This window comes from Sardina pilchardus, chromosome 3 (genome assembly GCF_963854185.1).
Source record: "Sardina pilchardus chromosome 3, fSarPil1.1, whole genome shotgun sequence".
Lineage (NCBI taxonomy): Eukaryota > Metazoa > Chordata > Actinopteri > Clupeiformes > Clupeidae > Sardina > Sardina pilchardus.
Window position 1 is genome coordinate 40,896,327 of NC_084996.1, and position 11,104 is coordinate 40,907,430.

Sequence of the window (11,104 nt, forward strand, 5' to 3'; positions counted from 1 at the left end):
ACCTAGCAACCAACATAGCAACCATTAAAATTAAGTGTTTATGACCGTTTCCATAGCAACCAACATGATTATACTGCAGTAACTTCTTGTTTCCTCCTCTGTCCACAACTGTTTCAAAATAAAAGTCCTCACTGCAATAATACACTATTAAATAATTTAACCATTGAAACTACTCAACTATTGAACTGTTCGACCATTCCAACTGTCAGTTATCATCCACTATGCCCCCAGTCAACTACATGAAACCTCCATGTACCTAGCAACCAACATAGCAACCATTAAAATTAAGTGTTTATGACCGTTTCCATAGCAACCAACATGATTATACTGCAGTAACTTCTTGTTTCCTGATAGTGGCCACCATGGAAACCCTAGCAACAAATGTTTCAAAATAAAAGTCCTCACTAGCAAGTTAGCTAGTTAGCATGGTTAGCATAGTTAGCATTGTTAGCATAGTTAGCATTTTTAGCATAACTGCAAAAAATCATCAACTAAGTTAGCTACTCAACCTGGTTAGCATTGTTAGCAAAATTAGCATTGTTAGCATAGTTAGCATTTTTAGCATTACTGCTAGAAATCATCGGTTAAGTTAGCTAATCAACCTGGTTAGCATTGTTAATAAAGTTAGCATTGCTAACATTATTAGCATTTTTAACGTAACTGCTAGAAATCATTAGCTTAGTTAGCTAATCAACATTTTAACATGAATAGAAATCATTAGTTAAGTTAGAACTGGAATGTTTCATCTTTTAACTGTCTACCTTCACACTATCAACTCTCTGTAAACTATGCAACCACCATGTTTACCCTAACTACACCTTAGTAACCATATCTACATTATCTATCTATTTTTGCATTTTCATGCACTGGTAATTCCTTGGAATTGCATTTCTAGTTCTTCTTCTAACGCACGCAATTCAGCTTCAACCGCTTAACGTAGAAACTCCATTCAAATTTTGACGCGTAGGTCTTACTTACGCGATGTGGGCTTTGTATTTTTCAACTTTGTAACTTTTATACTTTTTAAACTATTAGTTAAAAACTATTACAATTTCCCCCATAGACTTAACATGGCTCATTATGACATCACGGCAGCAATTAGAATGTTACCCCAGCTGGTCAGCCACCTGGGCACCAACTGTCAGTTTCTCTCAGGCTCCTCTCTGAAGACTACATATTCTGTTCCCCTGTATCCTCTGCGCACAACAGTATCAAAATAAGTCCTCCTAATTCCATCCAACTTTATATCCATTCATCTTCTTCAAACCATTCACTCATCCACCCATTCTAAACAGTCTGCCTATCAACAACATCAATTAGACGCTCTACATTGAACTTTTCAACAATCTACTCTGTCTCAGGCTGGCTCTCTTAAGACTAGCCAGTTAAATTGATTACACCTGTATCTGTATCCACTACTCTCAGTAGAGAGCTGTGTCTCTCCATTCTACAAGAATATAAGGCACATTCCATCTAACATTCTATCCATTCATCTTCTTCAGACCATTCACTCATCCACCCATTAAACTGTCTATCAACATCTATTAAACAATCTGTCTATCAACATCCATTAAACTCTCTGTCTATCAACATTAATTAGACTATCTACATTCAACTTTTAAATTATTTACTCTGTCTCAGGCTTTAAGAGTACTCTGGCTCTCTTAAGACTAGCCAGTTAAATTGATTACACCTGTGTCAACTACTCTCAGAGAGCTGTATCAGTGTCTCTCTTAACAAGAATATAAGGCACATTCCATCCAACCTTCTATCCATTCATCTTCTTCAGACCATTCACTCATCCACCCATTAAACTGTCAATCAATATCTATTAAACAATCTGCCTATCAACATCCATTAAACATTCTGTCTATCAACATTAATTAGACTATCTACATACAACTTTTAAAGTATTTACTGTGGGTCCCTCTCAAGCAGCGTTTATATGTCCTCCCTCGCTCCTCGATCCTCAATGATCTACATAAAGAAAGATAGAAGAAGGGCTAGACTATCCCATTGTTGCCGCTCCATCATTCTTTATGTAGATCAGTGAGGAGCGAGAGAGGACGCGTAAACGCTATGAGAGGCACCTTCTGTCTCAGGCTTTAAGCATACAATCTCATTAAGACTAGAGATCCTGTTTCACTACTTCCTCTGTCCACAACTGTTTCAAAATAAAGGTCCTCACTGCAATAATACACTATTAAATCATTTAACCATTGAAACTACTCAACTATTGAACTGTTCAACCATTCCAACTGTCAGTTATCATCCACTATGCCTCCAGTCAACTATATGAAACCTCCATGTACCTAGCAACCAACATAGCAACCATTAAAATTAAGTGTTTATGACTGTTTCCATAGCAACCAACATGATTATACTGCAGTAACTTCTTGTTTCCTGATAGTGCCCACCATGGATACCCTAGCAACAAATGTTTCAAAATAAAAGTCGTCACTAGCAAGTTAGCTAGTTAGCATGGTTAGCATAGTTAGCATTGTTAGCATAGTTAGCATAGTTAGCATTTTTAGCATTACTGCTAGAAATCATCGGTTAAGTTAGCTAATCAACCTGGTTAGCATTGTTAGTAAGTTAGCATTGCTAGCATAATTAGCATTTTTAGCGTAACTGCTAGAAATCATTAGCTAAGTTAGCTAATCAACATTTTAACATGAATAGAAATCATTAGTTAAGTTAGAACTGGAATGTTTAATCTTTAAACTGTCTACCTTCACACTATCAACTCTCTGTAAACTATGCAACCACCATGTTTACCCTAGCTACACCTTAGTAACCATATCTACATTATCTATCTATTTTTGCATTTTCATGCACTGGTAATTCCTTGGAATTGCATTTCTAGTTCTTCTTCTAACGCACGCAAATCAGCTAGAACCGTTTAACGTACAAACTTCATTCAAACTGCGTTACGTAGGTCTTACTTAGGACATGTGTGCTATGACTTTTCAACTTTGTAACTTTTATACTTTTTAAACTATTAGTTAAAAACTATTACAATTTCCCCATAGACTTAACATTGCTCATTATGACATCACGGCAGCAATTAGAATGTTACCCCAGCTGGTCAGCCACCTGGGCACCAACTGTCAGTTTCTCTCAGGCTCCTCTCTGAAGACTACATATTCTGTTCCCCTGTATCCTCTGCGCACAACAGTATCAAAATAAGTCCTCCTAATTCCATCCAACTTTATATCCATTCATCTTCTTCAAACCATTCACTCATCCACCCATTTTAAACAGTCTGCCTATCAACATCAATTAGACGCTCTACATTGAACTTTTAAACAATCTACTCTGTCTCAGGCTGGCTCTCTTAAGACTAGCCAGTTAAATTGATTACAGTACACCTGTATCTGTATCCACTACTCTCAGTAGAGAGCTGTGTCTCTCCATTCTACAAGAATATAAGGCACATTCCATCCAACATTCTATCCATTCATCTTCTTCAGACCATTCACTCATCCAAACATTAAACTGTCTATCAACATCTATTAAACAATCTGTCTATCAACATCCATTAAACTCTCTGTCTATCAACATTAATTAGACTATCTACATTCAACTTTTAAATGATTTACTCTGTCTCAGGCTTTAAGTACTCTGGCTCTCTTAAGACTAGCCAGTTAAATTGATTACACCTGTGTCAACTACTCTCAGAGAGCTGTATCAGTGTCTCTCTTAACAAGAATATAAGGCACATTCCATCCAACCTTCTATCCATTCATCTTCTTCAGACCATTCACTCATCCACCCATTAAACTGTCAATCAATATCTATTAAACAATCTGCCTATCAACATCCATTAAACATTCTGTCTATCAACATTAATTAGACTATCTACATACAACTTTTAAAGTATTTACTGTGGGTCCCTCTCAAGCAGCGTTTATATGTCCTCCCTCGCTCCTCGATCCTCAATGATCTACATAAAGAAAGATAGAAGAAGGGCTAGACTATCCCATTGTTGCCGCTCCATCATTCTTTATGTAGATCAGTGAGGAGCGAGATAGGACGCGTAAACGCTATGAGAGGCACCTTCTGTCTCAGGCTTTAAGCATGCAATCTTATTAAGACTACAGATCCTGTTTCACTACTTCCTCTGTCCACAACTGTTTCAAAATAAAGGTCCTCACTGCAATAATACTATTAAATCATTTAACCATTGAAACTACTCAACTATTGAACTGTTCAACCATTCCAACTGTCAGTTATCATCCACTATGCCTCCAGTCAACTACATGAAACCTCCATGTACCTAGCAACCAACATAGCAACCATTAAAATTAAGTGTTTATGACCGTTTCCATAGCAACCAACATGATTATACTGCAGTAACTTCTTGTTTCCTGATAGTGGCCACCATGGATACCCTAGCAACAAATGTTTCAAAATGAAAGTCCTCACTAGCAAGTTAGCTAGTTAGCATGGTTAACATTGTTAGCATAGTTAGCATTTTTAGCATAACTGCAAAAAATCATCAACTAAGTTAGCTAATCAACCTGGTTAGCATTGTTAGCAAATTTAGCATTGTTATCATAGTTAGCATTTTTAGCATTACTGCTAGAAATCATCGGTTAAGTTAGCTAATCAACATGGTTAGCATTGTTAGTAAAGTTAGCATTGCTAGCATAATAAGCATTTTTAGCGTAACTGCTAGAAATCATTAGCTAAGTTAGCTAATCAACATTTTAACATGAATAGAAATCATTAGTTAAGTTAGAACTGGAACGTTTCATCTTTAAACTGTCTACCTTCACACTATCAACTCTCTTTAAACTATGCAACCACCATGTTTACCCTAGCTACACCTTAGTAACCATATCTACATTATCTATCTATTTTTGCATTTTCATGCACTGGTAATTCCTTGGAATTGCATTTCTAGTTCACTCTGATGTGGTGTTCATGAAGTTGGGTGTTGAGGTGCATGTACTGCATTGTGACAGAAAGTCACTTTACAACATCTTACAAGCCCAAAGTGGATTTTGAAAAAAGTTTCCACGAGCGCATGTTTTGGCCGTCTCAGCCAACTGTCATGAAATATGAAAAGTAAACGTGTCTTCACTTTTCCTTCATAGCTTGAAATTGGAAGGTCTTAGAAGCTTGAAACCAAGCGCATACAACACAAAGGGCCTCAATGAGCTACTGGCCGCTCACTGGTGGCTCCAGCGCACGCGGTTCAGTCGCATCATTCACTCTGATGTGGTGTTCATGAAGTTGGGTGTTGAGGTGCATGTACGGCATTGTGACAGAAAGTCACTTTAAAACATCTTACAAGCCCAAAGTGGATTTTGAAAAAAGTTTCCACGAGCGCATGTTTTGGCCGTCTCAGCCAACTGTCATGAAATATGAAAAGTAAACGTGTCTTCACTTTTCCTTCATAGCTTGAAATTGGAAGGTCTTAGAAGCTTGAAACCAAGCGCGTACAACACAAAGGGCCTCAATGAGCTACTGGCCGCTCACTGGTGGCTCCAGCGCACGCGGTTCAGTCGCATCATTCACTCTGATGTGGTGTTCATGAAGTTGGGTGTTGAGGTGCATGTACTGCATTGTGACAGAAAGTCACTTTAAAACATCTTACAAGCCCAAAGTGGATTTTGAAAAAAGTTTCCACGAGCGCATGTTTTGGCCGTCTCAGCCAACTGTCATGAAATATGAAAAGTAAACGTGTCTTCACTTTTCCTTCATAGCTTGAAATTGGAAGGTCTTAGAAGCTTGAAACCAAGCGCATACAACACAAAGGGCCTCAATGAGCTACTGGCCGCTCACTGGTGGCTCCAGCGCACGCGGTTCAGTCGCATCATTCACTCTGATGTGGTGTTCATGAAGTTGGGTGTTGAGGTGCATGTAGTGCATTGTGACAGAAAGTCACTTTAAAACATCTTACAAGCCCAAAGTGGATTTTGAAAAAAGTTTCCACGAGCGCATGTTTTGGCCGTCTCAGCCAACTGTCATGAAATATGAAAAGTAAACGTGTCTTCACTTTTCCTTCATAGCTTGAAATTGGAAGGTCTTAGAAGCTTGAAACCAAGCGCATACAACACAAAGGGCCTCAATGAGCTACTGGCCGCTCACTGGTGGCTCCAGCGCACGCGGTTCAGTCGCATCATTCACTCTGATGTGGTGTTCATGAAGTTGGGTGTTGAGGTGCATGTAGTGCATTGTGACAGAAAGTCACTTTACAACATCTTACAAGCCCAAAGTGGATTTTGAAAAAAGTTTCCACGAGCGCATGTTTTGGCCGTCTCAGCCAACTGTCATGAAATATGAAAAGTAAACGTGTCTTCACTTTTCCTTCATAGCTTGAAATTGGAAGGTCTTAGAAGCTTGAAACCAAGCGCATACAACACAAAGGGCCTCAATGAGCTACTGGCCGCTCACTGGTGGCTCCAGCGCACGCGGTTCAGTCGCATCATTCACTCTGATGTGGTGTTCATGAAGTTGGGTGTTGAGGTGCATGTAGTGCATTGTGACAGAAAGTCACTTTACAACATCTTACAAGCCCAAAGTGGATTTTGAAAAAAGTTTCCACGAGCGCATGTTTTGGCCGTCTCAGCCAACTGTCATGAAATATGAAAAGTAAACGTGTCTTCACTTTTCCTTCATAGCTTGAAATTGGAAGGTCTTAGAAGCTTGGAACCAAGCGCATACAACACAAAGGGCCTCAATGAGCTACTGGCCGCTCAATGGTGGCTCCAGCGCACACGGTTCAGTCGCATCATTCACTCTGATGTGGTGTTCATGAAGTTGGGTGTTGAGGTGCATGTAGTGCATTGTGACAGAAAGTCACTTTACAACATCTTACAAGCCCAAAGTGGATTTTGAAAAAAGTTTCCACGAGCGCATGTTTTGGCCGTCTCAGCCAACTGTCATGAAATATGAAAAGTAAACGTGTCTTCACTTTTCCTTCATAGCTTGAAATTGGAAGGTCTTAGAAGCTTGAAACCAAGCGCATACAACACAAAGGGCCTCAATGAGCTACTGGCCGCTCACTGGTGGCTCCAGCGCACGCGGTTCAGTCGCATCATTCACTCTGATGTGGTGTTCATGAAGTTGGGTGTTGAGGTGCATGTAGTGCATTGTGACAGAAAGTCACTTTACAACATCTTACAAGCCCAAAGTGGATTTTGAAAAAAGTTTCCACGAGCGCATGTTTTGGCCGTCTCAGCCAACTGTCATGAAATATGAAAAGTAAACGTGTCTTCACTTTTCCTTCATAGCTTGAAATTGGAAGGTCTTAGAAGCTTGGAACCAAGCGCATACAACACAAAGGGCCTCAATGAGCTACTGGCCGCTCACTGGTGGCTCCAGCGCACGCGGTTCAGTCGCATCATTCACTCTGATGTGGTGTTCATGAAGTTGGGTGTTGAGGTGCATGTAGTGCATTGTGACAGAAAGTCACTTTACAACATCTTACAAGCCCAAAGTGGATTTTGAAAAAAGTTTCCACGAGCGCATGTTTTGGCCGTCTCAGCCAACTATCATGAAATATGAAAAGTAAACGTGTCTTCACTTTTCCTTCATAGCTTGAAATTGGAAGGTCTTAGAAGCTTGAAACCAAGCGCATACAACACAAAGGGCCTCAATGAGCTACTGGCCGCTCACTGGTGGCTCCAGCGCACGCGGTTCAGTCGCATCATTCACTCTGATGTGGTGTTCATGAAGTTGGGTGTTGAGGTGCATGTAGTGCATTGTGACAGAAAGTCACTTTACAACATCTTACAAGCCCAAAGTGGATTTTGAAAAAAGTTTCCACGAGCGCATGTTTTGGCCGTCTCAGCCAACTGTCATGAAATATGAAAAGTAAACGTGTCTTCACTTTTCCTTCATAGCTTGAAATTGGAAGGTCTTAGAAGCTTGAAACCAAGCGCATACAACACAAAGGGCCTCAATGAGCTACTGGCCGCTCACTGGTGGCTCCAGCGCACGCGGTTCAGTCGCATCATTCACTCTGATGTGGTGTTCATGAAGTTGGGTGTTGAGGTGCATGTAGTGCATTGTGACAGAAAGTCACTTTACAACATCTTACAAGCCCAAAGTGGATTTTGAAAAAAGTTTCCACGAGCGCATGTTTTGGCCGTCTCAGCCAACTGTCATGAAATATGAAAAGTAAACGTGTCTTCACTTTTCCTTCATAGCTTGAAATTGGAAGGTCTTAGAAGCTTGAAACCAAGCGCATACAACACAAAGGGCCTCAATGAGCTACTGGCCGCTCACTGGTGGCTCCAGCGCACGCGGTTCAGTCGCATCATTCACTCTGATGTGGTGTTCATGAAGTTGGGTGTTGAGGTGCATGTAGTGCATTGTGACAGAAAGTCACTTTACAACATCTTACAAGCCCAAAGTGGATTTTGAAAAAAGTTTCCACGAGCGCATGTTTTGGCCGTCTCAGCCAACTGTCATGAAATATGAAAAGTAAACGTGTCTTCACTTTTCCTTCATAGCTTGAAATTGGAAGGTCTTAGAAGCTTGAAACCAAGCGCATACAACACAAAGGGCCTCAATGAGCTACTGGCCGCTCACTGGTGGCTCCAGCGCACGCGGTTCAGTCGCATCATTCACTCTGATGTGGTGTTCATGAAGTTGGGTGTTGAGGTGCATGTAGTGCATTGTGACAGAAAGTCACTTTACAACATCTTACAAGCCCAAAGTGGATTTTGAAAAAAGTTTCCACGAGCGCATGTTTTGGCCGTCTCAGCCAACTGTCATGAAATATGAAAAGTAAACGTGTCTTCACTTTTCCTTCATAGCTTGAAATTGGAAGGTCTTAGAAGCTTGAAACCAAGCGCATACAACACAAAGGGCCTCAATGAGCTACTGGCCGCTCACTGGTGGCTCCAGCGCAAGCGGTTCAGTCGCATCATTCACTCTGATGTGGTGTTCATGAAGTTGGGTGTTGAGGTGCATGTAGTGCATTGTGACAGAAAGTCACTTTACAACATCTTACAAGCCCAAAGTGGATTTTGAAAAAAGTTTCCACGAGCGCATGTTTTGGCCGTCTCAGCCAACTGTCATGAAATATGAAAAGTAAACGTGTCTTCACTTTTCCTTCATAGCTTGAAATTGGAAGGTCTTAGAAGCTTGAAACCAAGCGCATACAACACAAAGGGCCTCAATGAGCTACTGGCCGCTCACTGGTGGCTCCAGCGCACGCGGTTCAGTCGCATCATTCACTCTGATGTGGTGTTCATGAAGTTGGGTGTTGAGGTGCATGTAGTGCATTGTGACAGAAAGTCACTTTACAACATCTTACAAGCCCAAAGTGGATTTTGAAAAAAGTTTCCACGAGCGCATGTTTTGGCCGTCTCAGCCAACTGTCATGAAATATGAAAAGTAAACGTGTCTTCACTTTTCCTTCATAGCTTGAAATTGGAAGGTCTTAGAAGCTTGGAACCAAGCGCATACAACACAAAGGGCCTCAATGAGCTACTGGCCGCTCAATGGTGGCTCCAGCGCACACGGTTCAGTCGCATCATTCACTCTGATGTGGTGTTCATGAAGTTGGGTGTTGAGGTGCATGTAGTGCATTGTGACAGAAAGTCACTTTACAACATCTTACAAGCCCAAAGTGGATTTTGAAAAAAGTTTCCACGAGCGCATGTTTTGGCCGTCTCAGCCAACTGTCATGAAATATGAAAAGTAAACGTGTCTTCACTTTTCCTTCATAGCTTGAAATTGGAAGGTCTTAGAAGCTTGAAACCAAGCGCATACAACACAAAGGGCCTCAATGAGCTACTGGCCGCTCACTGGTGGCTCCAGCGCACGCGGTTCAGTCGCATCATTCACTCTGATGTGGTGTTCATGAAGTTGGGTGTTGAGGTGCATGTAGTGCATTGTGACAGAAAGTCACTTTACAACATCTTACAAGCCCAAAGTGGATTTTGAAAAAAGTTTCCACGAGCGCATGTTTTGGCCGTCTCAGCCAACTGTCATGAAATATGAAAAGTAAACGTGTCTTCACTTTTCCTTCATAGCTTGAAATTGGAAGGTCTTAGAAGCTTGGAACCAAGCGCATACAACACAAAGGGCCTCAATGAGCTACTGGCCGCTCACTGGTGGCTCCAGCGCACGCGGTTCAGTCGCATCATTCACTCTGATGTGGTGTTCATGAAGTTGGGTGTTGAGGTGCATGTAGTGCATTGTGACAGAAAGTCACTTTACAACATCTTACAAGCCCAAAGTGGATTTTGAAAAAAGTTTCCACGAGCGCATGTTTTGGCCGTCTCAGCCAACTGTCATGAAATATGAAAAGTAAACGTGTCTTCACTTTTCCTTCATAGCTTGAAATTGGAAGGTCTTAGAAGCTTGAAACCAAGCGCATACAACACAAAGGGCCTCAATGAGCTACTGGCCGCTCACTGGTGGCTCCAGCGCACGCGGTTCAGTCGCATCATTCACTCTGATGTGGTGTTCATGAAGTTGGGTGTTGAGGTGCATGTAGTGCATTGTGACAGAAAGTCACTTTACAACATCTTACAAGCCCAAAGTGGATTTTGAAAAAAGTTTCCACGAGCGCATGTTTTGGCCGTCTCAGCCAACTGTCATGAAATATGAAAAGTAAACGTGTCTTCACTTTTCCTTCATAGCTTGAAATTGGAAGGTCTTAGAAGCTTGAAACCAAGCGCATACAACACAAAGGGCCTCAATGAGCTACTGGCCGCTCACTGGTGGCTCCAGCGCACGCGGTTCAGTCGCATCATTCACTCTGATGTGGTGTTCATGAAGTTGGGTGTTGAGGTGCATGTAGTGCATTGTGACAGAAAGTCACTTTACAACATCTTACAAGCCCAAAGTGGATTTTGAAAAAAGTTTCCACGAGCGCATGTTTTGGCCGTCTCAGCCAACTGTCATGAAATATGAAAAGTAAACGTGTCTTCACTTTTCCTTCATAGCTTGAAATTGGAAGGTCTTAGAAGCTTGAAACCAAGCGCATACAACACAAAGGGCCTCAATGAGCTACTGGCCGCTCACTGGTGGCTCCAGCGCACGCGGTTCAGTCGCATCATTCACTCTGATGTGGTGTTCATGAAGTTGGGTGTTGAGGTGCATGTAGTGCATTGTGACAGAAAGTCACTTTACA